The 15,129-nt window shown below is 41.0% G+C and overlaps 16 non-coding genes across 16 annotated transcripts; all 16 read left to right on the top strand.

Annotated features, from left to right (window-relative positions):
* Nucleotides 1–1,124: 1,124 nt before the first annotated feature.
* Nucleotides 1,125–1,265, top strand: LOC117598194 (U4 spliceosomal RNA). The gene has a single exon (XR_004578888.2). It is a non-coding gene; the product is annotated as a U4 spliceosomal RNA (small nuclear RNA).
* Nucleotides 1,266–2,010: 745 nt separating this feature from the next.
* Nucleotides 2,011–2,144, top strand: LOC128319024 (U4 spliceosomal RNA). Its single transcript, XR_008302454.1, has one exon. It is a non-coding gene; the product is annotated as a U4 spliceosomal RNA (small nuclear RNA).
* Nucleotides 2,145–2,885: 741 nt separating this feature from the next.
* Nucleotides 2,886–3,019, top strand: LOC128319023 (U4 spliceosomal RNA). Its single transcript, XR_008302453.1, has one exon. It is a non-coding gene; the product is annotated as a U4 spliceosomal RNA (small nuclear RNA).
* A 732-nt stretch (nt 3,020–3,751) lies between these two features.
* Nucleotides 3,752–3,892, top strand: LOC128319027 (U4 spliceosomal RNA). Its single transcript, XR_008302458.1, has one exon. It is a non-coding gene; the product is annotated as a U4 spliceosomal RNA (small nuclear RNA).
* Nucleotides 3,893–4,662: 770 nt separating this feature from the next.
* On the top strand, nt 4,663–4,803 carry LOC128319026 (U4 spliceosomal RNA). Its single transcript, XR_008302456.1, has one exon. It is a non-coding gene; the product is annotated as a U4 spliceosomal RNA (small nuclear RNA).
* Nucleotides 4,804–5,552: 749 nt separating this feature from the next.
* LOC117598208 (U4 spliceosomal RNA) lies at nt 5,553–5,686 on the top strand. The gene has a single exon (XR_008302452.1). It is a non-coding gene; the product is annotated as a U4 spliceosomal RNA (small nuclear RNA).
* Nucleotides 5,687–6,418: 732 nt separating this feature from the next.
* On the top strand, nt 6,419–6,559 carry LOC117598206 (U4 spliceosomal RNA). The gene has a single exon (XR_004578900.2). It is a non-coding gene; the product is annotated as a U4 spliceosomal RNA (small nuclear RNA).
* Nucleotides 6,560–7,329: 770 nt separating this feature from the next.
* LOC128319008 (U4 spliceosomal RNA) lies at nt 7,330–7,470 on the top strand. The gene has a single exon (XR_008302437.1). It is a non-coding gene; the product is annotated as a U4 spliceosomal RNA (small nuclear RNA).
* Nucleotides 7,471–8,240: 770 nt separating this feature from the next.
* Nucleotides 8,241–8,381, top strand: LOC128318996 (U4 spliceosomal RNA). The gene has a single exon (XR_008302425.1). It is a non-coding gene; the product is annotated as a U4 spliceosomal RNA (small nuclear RNA).
* A 770-nt stretch (nt 8,382–9,151) lies between these two features.
* Nucleotides 9,152–9,292, top strand: LOC128318985 (U4 spliceosomal RNA). Its single transcript, XR_008302414.1, has one exon. It is a non-coding gene; the product is annotated as a U4 spliceosomal RNA (small nuclear RNA).
* Nucleotides 9,293–10,062: 770 nt separating this feature from the next.
* LOC128318974 (U4 spliceosomal RNA) lies at nt 10,063–10,203 on the top strand. Its single transcript, XR_008302403.1, has one exon. It is a non-coding gene; the product is annotated as a U4 spliceosomal RNA (small nuclear RNA).
* Nucleotides 10,204–10,973: 770 nt separating this feature from the next.
* Nucleotides 10,974–11,114, top strand: LOC128319037 (U4 spliceosomal RNA). Its single transcript, XR_008302468.1, has one exon. It is a non-coding gene; the product is annotated as a U4 spliceosomal RNA (small nuclear RNA).
* A 766-nt stretch (nt 11,115–11,880) lies between these two features.
* Nucleotides 11,881–12,021, top strand: LOC128319006 (U4 spliceosomal RNA). The gene has a single exon (XR_008302435.1). It is a non-coding gene; the product is annotated as a U4 spliceosomal RNA (small nuclear RNA).
* A 762-nt stretch (nt 12,022–12,783) lies between these two features.
* LOC128319036 (U4 spliceosomal RNA) lies at nt 12,784–12,924 on the top strand. Its single transcript, XR_008302467.1, has one exon. It is a non-coding gene; the product is annotated as a U4 spliceosomal RNA (small nuclear RNA).
* Nucleotides 12,925–13,690: 766 nt separating this feature from the next.
* Nucleotides 13,691–13,831, top strand: LOC128319005 (U4 spliceosomal RNA). Its single transcript, XR_008302434.1, has one exon. It is a non-coding gene; the product is annotated as a U4 spliceosomal RNA (small nuclear RNA).
* A 762-nt stretch (nt 13,832–14,593) lies between these two features.
* Nucleotides 14,594–14,734, top strand: LOC128319035 (U4 spliceosomal RNA). Its single transcript, XR_008302466.1, has one exon. It is a non-coding gene; the product is annotated as a U4 spliceosomal RNA (small nuclear RNA).
* The last annotated feature ends 395 nt before the right edge of the window (nt 14,735–15,129 follow it).

The following is a 15,129-nucleotide window of genomic DNA, read 5'->3' as shown; positions in this document are numbered from 1 at the left end:
GCCTGCTTGGGACAATGTGTTTGCAAAAGCACGTCGGAAAAAATAAGAAGAAAATCCGTGCATTTTTTTCAAACTGGAACAGGTCGGTTCACAATATTGTGCTGGAAGAAAGTCTGTTCTTTGCTTAACAATTTTTTATTAAAGCGGAAAGGTAAAGAACTACCTTTCAGGCTCATTCACAGCTTTGATCCAGTCAAATCCTTTCTGGTGTCACATTTGAAATTGGATATTGATGACAGCTGAACTTTCTGTAGCTAACACCCTGAGATCTTTCTTCATTTTCTTTCGTTTCTTTCCCTTTTTATTTATTTATTTATTGATTAATTTGGAATTCATTTACTGTGACTTGAAACACAAATTTATACTCTGTATGCAATTTAATCATTTTATTAGCCAAGTATCACGTTCACAAATGCAGTGTAGTAAAACTTCAACCCTGGTTTGGTTCTTTTAAAAAACGACTTGGAGTGTTACTTTCATAATTTGTCCACTTCTACTATCAGGAAGGCAACCAAAACTTTGAATATATGTTCCAGTAATTGCATTTGTGCATAATCTGGTTGATGTTCATTTACTTTAACAAACACCTGTTTCATTTTACTTCTGCTCTCCCCCAGGCACTGATGTTGGGTGGGTGAGGAGGTGTGGGGTGCAGTCAGTGTTCCAGTTCATCCCAAAGGTGTTCAGTGAGTTTGAGGTCAGGACTCTGCGCAGGACACTCGAGTTCTTCCACTTCAACCTTGGCAAAGCATGTCTTCATGGAGCACGCGTATTGTAAAGGGTCACTGTCATGATGGAACTGGTTTGGGCCTCTTGGTTCCAGTGAAGGGAAAATGAATATTGGCTGATTTCAAAGACGTCTACCTGTCGTGTCTGACTCCTCCCCTTTTAGATCCGACTGGAGGATTGGAAGCCTTTTATTTCTATTTAATTTCAGGTAGCTTATTTGACACCTTTTTGCTAGGAAATTCTTGAACCTGTTTGTTCTCAGTCAAACTAGTGACAGAAGGTTCAGTCGTGTTGTTCCTTTAGTGACTGACATACCTGAGCGATGTGTTTGGACTTACCATCCTGGACTGTCTCCTATCTGAATGTGGGCATGTGCCGTTGTGGGCGGGATCTTTATCCTTTCGCAGAGGCAATATCGTAGCTTATGAGGTTAATCCGAGGCGCGATCATTGCTGGTTGAAAACTTTACCCAATACCCCGCCTGGATGACTTGAAAAATAGTCAGCCGTGGCAATTTTTGATGGTCTCTAATGAGACCTTTAAAGTTGTGTCAAAAGAAGATTATGCGCTTACTTTTTCCGAGCTAGTAACGAAGGTTTGGTTGGTAAAATGTACGTTGTTCTATGAACATTTATCTGGCGTGTTTTGACACGTCCATGGGTGTTCCTGGTGTAGTAGTGGTAGAATTTTGCTCCATGTGTTTTGCTTCATGTACTAAATGCATTTCAGTTGCGGAATTCTGTTTAAGAAAAAGGAAATAAAAATTCTAGGGCCAATTTCCATTGTTCCTAAGGGGAATTTTAACCAGTGAATAAGAAAGAGTAGGTTTTCCAAGGGGCTTTACCAGATTGCTTAATAATGGAATGGAACTGAATCTCACCTGGTTTCAAGCATGTACCTGTCGTATGTGACACCCGCCCCTTTTCTTCCAGACTGTAGCACTGGAAGGTTTTTGCTTGGTTTGTTTGTTTTCCCCCCAGGTTTTCTAGATCGTTTAATATGAGCTTGGAAATGAATATTGGCTGATTTCAAAGACTTCTACCTGTCGTGTCTGACTCCTCCCCTTTTAGATCCGACTGGAGGATTGGAAGCCTTTTATTTCTATTGAATTTCAGGTAGCTTATTTGACACCTTTTTGCTAGGAAATTCTTGAACCTGTTTGTTCTCAGTCAAACTAGTGACAGAAGGTTCAGTCGTGTTGTTCCTTTAGTGACTGACATACCTGAGCGATGTGTTTGGACTTACCATCCTGGACTGTCTCCTATCTGAATGTGGGCATGTGCCGTTGTGGGCGATTGTGTTGTTCTAGTTTAGCTGTGGTGCCATTTTGGCTGGTTGAAATCTTAGCCCAATTCCACGCCTGGATGACTTGAAAAATAGTCAGCCGTGGCAATTTTTGACGGTCTCTAACGAGACCTTTAAAGTTGTATCAAAAGAAAATTGTGTGTTTAATTTTTCCGAGCTAGTAATGAAGATATGGTTGGTAAATTTTACCTTGTTCTATGAGCATTTATCTGGCGTGTTTTGACACGTGTTCCTGGTGTAGTAGTGGTAGAATTTTGCTCCATGTGTTTTGCTTCATGTACTAAATGCGTTTCAGTTGCGGAATTCTGTTTAAGAAAAAGGAAATAAAAATTCTATGGCCAATTTCCATTGTTCCTAAGGGGAATTTTAACCAGTGAATAAGAAAGAGTAGGTTTTCCAAGGGGCTTTACCAGATTGCTTAATAATGGAATGGAACTAAATCTCACCGGGTTTCAAGCATGTACCTGTCCTATGTGACACCCGCCCCTTTTCTTCCAGACTGTAGCACGGGAAGGTTTTTGCTTGGTTTGTTTGTTTGTTTTCCCCCCAGGTTTTCTAGATCGTTTAATATGAGCTTGGAAATGAATATTGGCTGATTTCAAAGACTTCTACCTGTCGTGTCTGACTCCTCCCCTTTTAGATCCGACTGGAGGATTGGAAGCCTTTTATTTCTATTGAATTTCAGGTATCTTATTTGACACCTTTTTGCTAGGAAATTCTTGAACCTGTTTGTTCTCAGTCAAACTAGTGACAGAAGGTTCAGTCGTGTTGTTCCTTTAGTGACTGACATACCTGAGCGATGTGTTTGGACTTACCATCCTGGACTGTCTCCTATCTGAATGTGGGCATGTGCCGTTGTGGGCGATTGTGTTGTTCTAGTTTAGCTGTGGTGCCATTTTGGCTGGTTGAAATCTTTGCCCAATTCCACGCCTGGATGACTTGAAAAATAGTCAGCCGTGGCAATTTTTGACGGTCTCTAACGAGACCTTTAAAGTTGTATCAAAAGAAGATTGTGTGTTTAATTTTTCCGAGCTAGTAATGAAGATATGGTTGGTAAATTTTACCTTGTTCTATGAGCATTTATCTGGCGTGTTTTGACACGTGTTCCTGGTGTAGTCGTGGTAGAATTTTACTCTGTGTGTTTTGCTTCATGTACTAAATGTGTTTCAGTTGCGGAATTCTGTTTTAAAAAAAAAAAGGAACTAAAAATTGTATGGCCAATTTAGATTGTTCCTAAGGGGAATTTTAACCGGCTTCACCAGATTGCTTAATAATGGAATGGAACTGAATCTCACCTGGTTTCAAGCATGTACCTGTCCTATGTGACACCCGCCCCTTTTCTTCCAGACTGTAGCACTGGAAGGTTTTTGCTTGGTTTGTTTGTTTTCCAGCCAGGTTTTCTAGATCGTTTAATATGAGCTTGGAAATGAATATTGGCTGATTTCAAAGACTTCTACCTGTCGTGTCTGACTCCTCCCCTTTTAGATCCGACTGGAGGATTGGAAGCCTTTTATTTCTATTTAATTTCAGGTAGCTTATTTGACACCTTTTTGCTAGGAAATTCTTGAACCTGTTTGTTCTCAGTCAAACTAGTGACAGAAGGTTCAGTCGTGTTGTTCCTTTAGTGACTGACATACCTGAGCGATGTGTTTGGACTTACCATCCTGGACTGTCTCCTATCTGAATGTGGGCATGTGCCGTTGTGGGCGGGACCTTTATCCTTTCGCAGAGGCAATATCGTAGCTTATGAGGTTAATCCGAGGCGCGATCATTGCTGGTTGAAAACTTTACCCAATACCCCGCCTGGATGACTTGAAAAATAGTCAGCCGTGGCAATTTTTGATGGTCTCTAATGAGACCTTTAAAGTTGTGTCAAAAGAAGATTATGCGCTTACTTTTTCCGAGCTAGTAACGAAGGTTTGGTTGGTAAAATGTACGTTGTTCTATGAACATTTATCTGGCGTGTTTTGACACGTCCATGGGTGTTCCTGGTGTAGTAGTGGTAGAATTTTGCTCCATGTGTTTTGCTTCATGTACTAAGTGCGTTTCAGTTGCGGAATTCTGTTTAAGAAAAAGGAAATAAAAATTCTAGGGCCAATTTCGATTGTTCCTAAGGGGAATTTTAACCAGTGAATAAGAAAGAGTAGGTTGTCCAAGGGGCTTTACCAGATTGCTTAATAATGGAATGGAACTAAATCTCACCGGGTTTCAAGCATGTACCTGTCCTATGTGACACCTGCCCCTTTTCTTCCAGACTGTAGCACTGGAAGGTTTTTGCTTGGTTTGTTTGTTTGTTTTCCAGCCAGGTTTTCTAGATCGTTTAATATGAGCTTGGAAATGAATATTGGCTGATTTCAAAGACTTCTACCTGTCGTGTCTGACTCCTCCCCTTTTAGATCCGACTGGAGGATTGGAAGCCTTTTATTTCTATTGAATTTCAGGTATCTTATTTGACACCTTTTTGCTAGGAAATTCTTGAACCTGTTTGTTCTCAGTCAAACTAGTGACAGAAGGTTCAGTCGTGTTGTTCCTTTAGTGACTGACATACCTGAGCGATGTGTTTGGACTTACCATCCTGGACTGTCTCCTATCTGAATGTGGGCATGTGCCGTTGTGGGCGGGACCTTTATCCTTTCGCAGAGGCAATATCGTAGCTTATGAGGTTAATCCGAGGCGCGATCATTGCTGGTTGAAAACTTTACCCAATACCCCGCCTGGATGACTTGAAAAATAGTCAGCCGTGGCAATTTTTGATGGTCTCTAATGAGACCTTTAAAGTTGTATTAAAAGAAGATTATGCGCTTACTTTTTCCGAGCTAGTAACGAAGGTTTGGTTGGTAAAATTTACGTTGTTCTATGAACATTTATCTGGCGTGTTTTGACACGTCCATGGGTGTTCCTGGTGTAGTAGTGGTAGAATTTTGCTCCATGTGTTTTGCTTCATGTACTAAATGCATTTCAGTTGCGGAATTCTGTTTAAGAAAAAGGAAATAAAAATTCTAGGGCCAATTTCCATTGTTCCTAAGGGGAATTTTAACCAGTGAATAAGAAAGAGTAGGTTTTCCAAGGGGCTTTACCAGATTGCTTAATAATGGAATGGAACTGAATCTCACCTGGTTTCAAGCATGTACCTGTCGTATGTGACACCCGCCCCTTTTCTTCCAGACTGTAGCACGGGAAGGTTTTTGCTTGGTTTGTTTGTTTGTTTTCCCCCCAGGTTTTCTAGATCGTTTAATATGAGCTTGGAAATGAATATTGGCTGATTTCAAAGACTTCTACCTGTCGTGTCTGACTCCTCCCCTTTTAGATCCGACTGGAGGATTGGAAGCCTTTTATTTCTATTGAATTTCAGGTATCTTATTTGACACCTTTTTGCTAGGAAATTCTTGAACCTGTTTGTTCTCAGTCAAACTAGTGACAGAAGGTTCAGTCGTGTTGTTCCTTTAGTGACTGACATACCTGAGCGATGTGTTTGGACTTACCATCCTGGACTGTCTCCTATCTGAATGTGGGCATGTGCCGTTGTGGGCGATTGTGTTGTTCTAGTTTAGCTGTGGTGCCATTTTGGCTGGTTGAAATCTTTGCCCAATTCCACGCCTGGATGACTTGAAAAATAGTCAGCCGTGGCAATTTTTGACGGTCTCTAACGAGACCTTTAAAGTTGTATCAAAAGAAGATTGTGTGTTTAATTTTTCCGAGCTAGTAATGAAGATATGGTTGGTAAATTTTACCTTGTTCTATGAGCATTTATCTGGCGTGTTTTGACACGTGTTCCTGGTGTAGTCGTGGTAGAATTTTACTCTGTGTGTTTTGCTTCATGTACTAAATGTGTTTCAGTTGCGGAATTCTGTTTTAAAAAAAAAAAGGAACTAAAAATTGTATGGCCAATTTAGATTGTTCCTAAGGGGAATTTTAACCGGCTTCACCAGATTGCTTAATAATGGAATGGAACTGAATCTCACCTGGTTTCAAGCATGTACCTGTCCTATGTGACACCCGCCCCTTTTCTTCCAGACTGTAGCACTGGAAGGTTTTTGCTTGGTTTGTTTGTTTTCCAGCCAGGTTTTCTAGATCGTTTAATATGAGCTTGGAAATGAATATTGGCTGATTTCAAAGACTTCTACCTGTCGTGTCTGACTCCTCCCCTTTTAGATCCGACTGGAGGATTGGAAGCCTTTTATTTCTATTTAATTTCAGGTAGCTTATTTGACACCTTTTTGCTAGGAAATTCTTGAACCTGTTTGTTCTCAGTCAAACTAGTGACAGAAGGTTCAGTCGTGTTGTTCCTTTAGTGACTGACATACCTGAGCGATGTGTTTGGACTTACCATCCTGGACTGTCTCCTATCTGAATGTGGGCATGTGCCGTTGTGGGCGGGACCTTTATCCTTTCGCAGAGGCAATATCGTAGCTTATGAGGTTAATCCGAGGCGCGATCATTGCTGGTTGAAAACTTTACCCAATACCCCGCCTGGATGACTTGAAAAATAGTCAGCCGTGGCAATTTTTGATGGTCTCTAATGAGACCTTTAAAGTTGTGTCAAAAGAAGATTATGCGCTTACTTTTTCCGAGCTAGTAACGAAGGTTTGGTTGGTAAAATGTACGTTGTTCTATGAACATTTATCTGGCGTGTTTTGACACGTCCATGGGTGTTCCTGGTGTAGTAGTGGTAGAATTTTGCTCCATGTGTTTTGCTTCATGTACTAAGTGCGTTTCAGTTGCGGAATTCTGTTTAAGAAAAAGGAAATAAAAATTCTAGGGCCAATTTCGATTGTTCCTAAGGGGAATTTTAACCAGTGAATAAGAAAGAGTAGGTTGTCCAAGGGGCTTTACCAGATTGCTTAATAATGGAATGGAACTAAATCTCACCGGGTTTCAAGCATGTACCTGTCCTATGTGACACCTGCCCCTTTTCTTCCAGACTGTAGCACTGGAAGGTTTTTGCTTGGTTTGTTTGTTTGTTTTCCAGCCAGGTTTTCTAGATCGTTTAATATGAGCTTGGAAATGAATATTGGCTGATTTCAAAGACTTCTACCTGTCGTGTCTGACTCCTCCCCTTTTAGATCCGACTGGAGGATTGGAAGCCTTTTATTTCTATTGAATTTCAGGTAGCTTATTTGACACCTTTTTGCTAGGAAATTCTTGAACCGGTTTGTTCTCAGTCAAACTAGTGACAGAAGGTTCAGTCGTGTTGTTCCTTTAGTGACTGACATACCTGAGCGATGTGTTTGGACTTACCATCCTGGACTGTCTCCTATCTGAATGTGGGCATGTGCCGTTGTGGGCGGGACCTTTATCCTTTCGCAGAGGCAATATCGTAGCTTATGAGGTTAATCCGAGGCGCGATCATTGCTGGTTGAAAACTTTACCCAATACCCCGCCTGGATGACTTGAAAAATAGTCAGCCGTGGCAATTTTTGATGGTCTCTAATAAGACCTTTAAAGTTGTGTCAAAAGAAGATTATGCGCTTGCTTTTTCCGAGCTAGTAACGAAGGTTTGGTTGGTAAAATGTACGTTGTTCTATGAACATTTATCTGGCGTGTTTTGACACGTCCATGGGTGTTCCTGGTGTAGTAGTGGTAGAATTTTGCTCCATGTGTTTTGCTTCATGTACTAAATGCGTTTCAGTTGCGGAATTCTGTTTAAGAAAAAGGAAATAAAAATTCTATGGCCAATTTCCATTGTTCCTAAGGGGAATTTTAACCAGTGAATAAGAAAGAGTAGGTTTTCCAAGGGGCTTTACCAGATTGCTTAATAATGGAATGGAACTGAATCTCACCTGGTTTCAAGCATGTACCTGTCGTATGTGACACCCGCCCCTTTTCTTCCAGACTGTAGCACTGGAAGGTTTTTGCTTGGTTTGTTTGTTTGTTTTCCAGCCAGGTTTTCTAGATCGTTTAATATGAGCTTGGAAATGAATATTGGCTGATTTCAAAGACTTCTACCTGTCGTGTCTGACTCCTCCCCTTTTAGATCCGACTGGAGGATTGGAAGCCTTTTATTTCTATTGAATTTCAGGTATCTTATTTGACACCTTTTTGCTAGGAAATTCTTGAACCTGTTTGTTCTCAGTCAAAATAGTGACAGAAGGTTCAGTCGTGTTGTTCCTTTAGTGACTGACATACCTGAGCGATGTGTTTGGACTTACCATCCTGGACTGTCTCCTATCTGAATGTGGGCATGTGCCGTTGTGGGCGGGATCTTTATCCTTTCGCAGAGGCAATATCGTAGCTTATGAGGTTAATCCGAGGCGCGATCATTGCTGGTTGAAAACTTTACCCAATACCCCGCCTGGATGACTTGAAAAATAGTCAGCCATGGCAATTTTTGATGGTCTCTAATGAGACCTTTAAAGTTGTATTAAAAGAAGATTATGCGCTTGCTTTTTCCGAGCTAGTAACGAAGGTTTGGTTGGTAAAATTTACGTTGTTCTATGAACATTTATCTGGCGTGTTTTGACACGTCCATGGGTGTTCCTGGTGTAGTAGTGATAGAATTTTGCTCCATGTGTTTTGCTTCATGTACTAAATGCGTTTCAGTTGCGGAATTCTGTTTAAGAAAAAGGAAATAAAAATTCTATGGCCAGTTTCCATTGTTCCTAAGGGGAATTTTAACCAGTGAATAAGAAAGAGTAGGTTTTCCAAGGGGCTTTACCAGATTGCTTAATAATGGAATGGAACTGAATCTCACCTGGTTTCAAGCATGTACCTGTCGTATGTGACACCCGCCCCTTTTCTTCCAGACTGTAGCACTGGAAGGTTTTTGCTTGGTTTGTTTGTTTGTTTTCCAGCCAGGTTTTCTAGATCGTTTAATATGAGCTTGGAAATGAATATTGGCTGATTTCAAAGACTTCTACCTGTCGTGTCTGACTCCTCCCCTTTTAGATCCGACTGGAGGATTGGAAGCCTTTTATTTCTATTGAATTTCAGGTATCTTATTTGACACCTTTTTGCTAGGAAATTCTTGAACCTGTTTGTTCTCAGTCAAAATAGTGACAGAAGGTTCAGTCGTGTTGTTCCTTTAGTGACTGACATACCTGAGCGATGTGTTTGGACTTACCATCCTGGACTGTCTCCTATCTGAATGTGGGCATGTGCCGTTGTGGGCGGGATCTTTATCCTTTCGCAGAGGCAATATCGTAGCTTATGAGGTTAATCCGAGGCGCGATCATTGCTGGTTGAAAACTTTACCCAATACCCCGCCTGGATGACTTGAAAAATAGTCAGCCATGGCAATTTTTGATGGTCTCTAATGAGACCTTTAAAGTTGTATTAAAAGAAGATTATGCGCTTGCTTTTTCCGAGCTAGTAACGAAGGTTTGGTTGGTAAAATTTACGTTGTTCTATGAACATTTATCTGGCGTGTTTTGACACGTCCATGGGTGTTCCTGGTGTAGTAGTGATAGAATTTTGCTCCATGTGTTTTGCTTCATGTACTAAATGCGTTTCAGTTGCGGAATTCTGTTTAAGAAAAAGGAAATAAAAATTCTATGGCCAGTTTCCATTGTTCCTAAGGGGAATTTTAACCAGTGAATAAGAAAGAGTAGGTTTTCCAAGGGGCTTTACCAGATTGCTTAATAATGGAATGGAACTGAATCTCACCTGGTTTCAAGCATGTACCTGTCGTATGTGACACCCGCCCCTTTTCTTCCAGACTGTAGCACTGGAAGGTTTTTGCTTGGTTTGTTTGTTTGTTTTCCAGCCAGGTTTTCTAGATCGTTTAATATGAGCTTGGAAATGAATATTGGCTGATTTCAAAGACTTCTACCTGTCGTGTCTGACTCCTCCCCTTTTAGATCCGACTGGAGGATTGGAAGCCTTTTATTTCTATTGAATTTCAGGTATCTTATTTGACACCTTTTTGCTAGGAAATTCTTGAACCTGTTTGTTCTCAGTCAAAATAGTGACAGAAGGTTCAGTCGTGTTGTTCCTTTAGTGACTGACATACCTGAGCGATGTGTTTGGACTTACCATCCTGGACTGTCTCCTATCTGAATGTGGGCATGTGCCGTTGTGGGCGGGATCTTTATCCTTTCGCAGAGGCAATATCGTAGCTTATGAGGTTAATCCGAGGCGCGATCATTGCTGGTTGAAAACTTTACCCAATACCCCGCCTGGATGACTTGAAAAATAGTCAGCCATGGCAATTTTTGATGGTCTCTAATGAGACCTTTAAAGTTGTATTAAAAGAAGATTATGCGCTTGCTTTTTCCGAGCTAGTAACGAAGGTTTGGTTGGTAAAATTTACGTTGTTCTATGAACATTTATCTGGCGTGTTTTGACACGTCCATGGGTGTTCCTGGTGTAGTAGTGATAGAATTTTGCTCCATGTGTTTTGCTTCATGTACTAAATGCGTTTCAGTTGCGGAATTCTGTTTAAGAAAAAGGAAATAAAAATTCTATGGCCAGTTTCCATTGTTCCTAAGGGGAATTTTAACCAGTGAATAAGAAAGAGTAGGTTTTCCAAGGGGCTTTACCAGATTGCTTAATAATGGAATGGAACTGAATCTCACCTGGTTTCAAGCATGTACCTGTCGTATGTGACACCCGCCCCTTTTCTTCCAGACTGTAGCACTGGAAGGTTTTTGCTTGGTTTGTTTGTTTGTTTTCCAGCCAGGTTTTCTAGATCGTTTAATATGAGCTTGGAAATGAATATTGGCTGATTTCAAAGACTTCTACCTGTCGTGTCTGACTCCTCCCCTTTTAGATCCGACTGGAGGATTGGAAGCCTTTTATTTCTATTTAATTTCAGGTAGCTTATTTGACACCTTTTTGCTAGGAAATTCTTGAACCTGTTGGTTCTCAGTCAAAATAGTGACAGAAGGTTCAGTCGTGTTGTTCCTTTAGTGACTGACATACCTGAGCGATGTGTTTGGACTTACCATCCTGGACTGTCTCCTATCTGAATGTGGGCATGTGCCGTTGTGGGCGGGATCTTTATCCTTTCGCAGAGGCAATATCGTAGCTTATGAGGTTAATCCGAGGCGCGATCATTGCTGGTTGAAAACTTTACCCAATACCCCGCCTGGATGACTTGAAAAATAGTCAGCCGTGGCAATTTTTGATGGTTTCTAATGAGACCTTTAAAGTTGTGTCAAAAGAAGATTATGCGCTTGCTTTTTCCGAGCTAGTAACGAAGGTTTGGTTGGTAAAATTTACGTTGTTCTATGAACATTTATCTGGCGTGTTTTGACACGTCCATGGGTGTTCCTGGTGTAGTAGTGGTAGAATTTTGCTCCATGTGTTTTGCTTCATGTACTAAATGCGTTTCAGTTGCGGAATTCTGTTTAAGAAAAAGGAAATAAAAATTCTATGGCCAGTTTCCATTGTTCCTAAGGGGAATTTTAACCAGTGAATAAGAAAGAGTAGGTTTTCCAAGGGGCTTTACCAGATTGCTTAATAATGGAATGGAACTGAATCTCACCTGGTTTCAAGCATGTACCTGTCGTATGTGACACCCGCCCCTTTTCTTCCAGACTGTAGCACTGGAAGGTTTTTGCTTGGTTTGTTTGTTTTCCAGCCAGGTTTTCTAGATCGTTTAATATAAGCTTGGAAATGAATATTGGCTGATTTCAAAGACTTCTACCTGTCGTGTCTGACTCCTCCCCTTTAAGATCCGACTGGAGGATTGGAAGCCTTTTATTTCTATTTAATTTCACGTAGCTTATTTGACACCTTTTTGCTAGGAAATTCTTGAACCTGTTTGTTCTCAGTCAAACTAGTGACAGAAGGTTCAGTCGTGTTGTTCCTTTAGTGACTGACATACCTGAGCGATGTGTTTGGACTTACCATCCTGGACTGTCTCCTATCTGAATGTGGGCATGTGCCGTTGTGGGCGGGATCTTTATCCTTTCGCAGAGGCAATATCGTAGCTTATGAGGTTAATCCGAGGCGCGATCATTGCTGGTTGAAAACTTTACCCAATACCCCGCCTGGATGACTTGAAAAATAGTCAGCCGTGGCAATTTTTGATGGTCTCTAATAAGACCTTTAAAGTTGTGTCAAAAGAAGATTATGCGCTTGCTTTTTCCAAGCTAGTAACGAAGGTTTGGTTGGTAAAATGTACGTTGTTCTATGAACATTTATCTGGCGTGTTTTGACACGTGTTCCTGGTGTAGTAGTGGTAGAATTTTGCTCCATGTGTTTTGCTTCATGTACTAAATGCGTTTCAGTTGCGGAATTCTGTTTAAGAAAAAGGAAATAAAAATTCTATGGCCAATTTCCATTGTTCCTAAGGGGAATTTTAACCAGTGAATAAGAAAGAGTAGGTTTTCCAAGGGGCTTTACCAGATTGCTTAATAATGGAATGGAACTGAATCTCACCTGGTTTCAAGCATGTACCTGTCGTATGTGACACCCGCCCCTTTTCTTCCAGACTGTAGCACTGGAAGGTTTTTGCTTGGTTTGTTTGTTTGTTTTCCAGCCAGGTTTTCTAGATCGTTTAATATGAGCTTGGAAATGAATATTGGCTGATTTCAAAGACTTCTACCTGTCGTGTCTGACTCCTCCCCTTTTAGATCCGACTGGAGGATTGGAAGCCTTTTATTTCTATTTAATTTCAGGTAGCTTATTTGACACCTTTTTGCTAGGAAATTCTTGAACCTGTTGGTTCTCAGTCAAAATAGTGACAGAAGGTTCAGTCGTGTTGTTCCTTTAGTGACTGACATACCTGAGCGATGTGTTTGGACTTACCATCCTGGACTGTCTCCTATCTGAATGTGGGCATGTGCCGTTGTGGGCGGGATCTTTATCCTTTCGCAGAGGCAATATCGTAGCTTATGAGGTTAATCCGAGGCGCGATCATTGCTGGTTGAAAACTTTACCCAATACCCCGCCTGGATGACTTGAAAAATAGTCAGCCGTGGCAATTTTTGATGGTTTCTAATGAGACCTTTAAAGTTGTGTCAAAAGAAGATTATGCGCTTGCTTTTTCCGAGCTAGTAACGAAGGTTTGGTTGGTAAAATTTACGTTGTTCTATGAACATTTATCTGGCGTGTTTTGACACGTCCATGGGTGTTCCTGGTGTAGTAGTGGTAGAATTTTGCTCCATGTGTTTTGCTTCATGTACTAAATGCGTTTCAGTTGCGGAATTCTGTTTAAGAAAAAGGAAATAAAAATTCTATGGCCAGTTTCCATTGTTCCTAAGGGGAATTTTAACCAGTGAATAAGAAAGAGTAGGTTTTCCAAGGGGCTTTACCAGATTGCTTAATAATGGAATGGAACTGAATCTCACCTGGTTTCAAGCATGTACCTGTCGTATGTGACACCCGCCCCTTTTCTTCCAGACTGTAGCACTGGAAGGTTTTTGCTTGGTTTGTTTGTTTTCCAGCCAGGTTTTCTAGATCGTTTAATATAAGCTTGGAAATGAATATTGGCTGATTTCAAAGACTTCTACCTGTCGTGTCTGACTCCTCCCCTTTAAGATCCGACTGGAGGATTGGAAGCCTTTTATTTCTATTTAATTTCACGTAGCTTATTTGACACCTTTTTGCTAGGAAATTCTTGAACCTGTTTGTTCTCAGTCAAACTAGTGACAGAAGGTTCAGTCGTGTTGTTCCTTTAGTGACTGACATACCTGAGCGATGTGTTTGGACTTACCATCCTGGACTGTCTCCTATCTGAATGTGGGCATGTGCCGTTGTGGGCGGGATCTTTATCCTTTCGCAGAGGCAATATCGTAGCTTATGAGGTTAATCCGAGGCGCGATCATTGCTGGTTGAAAACTTTACCCAATACCCCGCCTGGATGACTTGAAAAATAGTCAGCCGTGGCAATTTTTGATGGTCTCTAATAAGACCTTTAAAGTTGTGTCAAAAGAAGATTATGCGCTTGCTTTTTCCAAGCTAGTAACGAAGGTTTGGTTGGTAAAATGTACGTTGTTCTATGAACATTTATCTGGCGTGTTTTGACACGTGTTCCTGGTGTAGTAGTGGTAGAATTTTGCTCCATGTGTTTTGCTTCATGTACTAAATGCGTTTCAGTTGCGGAATTCTGTTTAAGAAAAAGGAAATAAAAATTCTATGGCCAATTTCCATTGTTCCTAAGGGGAATTTTAACCAGTGAATAAGAAAGAGTAGGTTTTCCAAGGGGCTTTACCAGATTGCTTAATAATGGAATGGAACTGAATCTCACCTGGTTTCAAGCATGTACCTGTCGTATGTGACACCCGCCCCTTTTCTTCCAGACTGTAGCACTGGAAGGTTTTTGCTTGGTTTGTTTGTTTGTTTTCCAGCCAGGTTTTCTAGATCGTTTAATATGAGCTTGGAAATGAATATTGGCTGATTTCAAAGACTTCTACCTGTCGTGTCTGACTCCTCCCCTTTTAGATCCGACTGGAGGATTGGAAGCCTTTTATTTCTATTGAATTTCAGGTATCTTATTTGACACCTTTTTGCTAGGAAATTCTTGAACCTGTTGGTTCTCAGTCAAAATAGTGACAGAAGGTTCAGTCGTGTTGTTCCTTTAGTGACTGACATACCTGAGCGATGTGTTTGGACTTACCATCCTGGACTGTCTCCTATCTGAATGTGGGCATGTGCCGTTGTGGGCGGGATCTTTATCCTTTCGCAGAGGCAATATCGTAGCTTATGAGGTTAATCCGAGGCGCGATCATTGCTGGTTGAAAACTTTACCCAATACCCCGCCTGGATGACTTGAAAAATAGTCAGCCGTGGCAATTTTTGATGGTTTCTAATGAGACCTTTAAAGTTGTGTCAAAAGAAGATTATGCGCTTGCTTTTTCCGAGCTAGTAACGAAGGTTTGGTTGGTAAAATTTACGTTGTTCTATGAACATTTATCTGGCATGGTTTGACACGTCCATGGGTGTTCCTGGTGTAGTAGTGGTAGAATTTTGCTCCATGTGTTTTGCTTCATGTACTAAATGCGTTTCAGTTGCGGAATTCTGTTTAAGAAAAAGGAAATAAAAATTCTATGGCCAGTTTCCATTGTTCCTAAGGGGAATTTTAACCAGTGAATAAGAAAGAGTAGGTTTTCCAAGGGGCTTTACCAGATTGCTTAATAATGGAATGGAACTGAATCTCACCTGGTTTCAAGCATGTACCTGTCGTATGTGACACCCGCCCCTTTTCTTCCA

This window comes from Pangasianodon hypophthalmus, chromosome 9 (assembly GCF_027358585.1).
Source record: "Pangasianodon hypophthalmus isolate fPanHyp1 chromosome 9, fPanHyp1.pri, whole genome shotgun sequence".
In the NCBI taxonomy this organism is placed as follows: Eukaryota; Metazoa; Chordata; class Actinopteri; order Siluriformes; family Pangasiidae; genus Pangasianodon; species Pangasianodon hypophthalmus.
Note: the sequence above shows the minus strand (reverse complement) of the source record. Positions and strands in the feature narration are given on the sequence as shown.